This window comes from Sinocyclocheilus rhinocerous, unplaced genomic scaffold, assembly GCF_001515625.1.
Source record: "Sinocyclocheilus rhinocerous isolate Xijiao unplaced genomic scaffold, SAMN03320098_v1.1 scaffold1007, whole genome shotgun sequence".
Taxonomy (NCBI): domain Eukaryota; kingdom Metazoa; phylum Chordata; class Actinopteri; order Cypriniformes; family Cyprinidae; genus Sinocyclocheilus; species Sinocyclocheilus rhinocerous.
Genome location: NW_015631056.1, coordinates 1 through 287, shown reverse-complemented (window position 1 = coordinate 287; position 287 = coordinate 1).

Sequence of the window (287 nt, the reverse complement as noted above, 5' to 3'; positions counted from 1 at the left end):
AATTAATTACTAGCACAAAAACATGGAGAGATTTGCAAGTGCAAAGGACGCAGTTTGAGCGCGCACACTTTGAGTGAGAGGAGAGATTCGCTAACGAACGGACACGTTTTAAGTGCCCGCACACCCTCTGGGCGAGAGCAGCGTGTATCTGACAGCGCGCGTCCGGTTTTTGTGCGAGAGCAAAGGAAATCTGCGTGCAAGCAGAGAGAGTCGCACTCGCGCATCATATTAATGTACTTTCACGCTACAACAGTGCGCTCTCGACATTTGTCAGTAAAATAACGCCA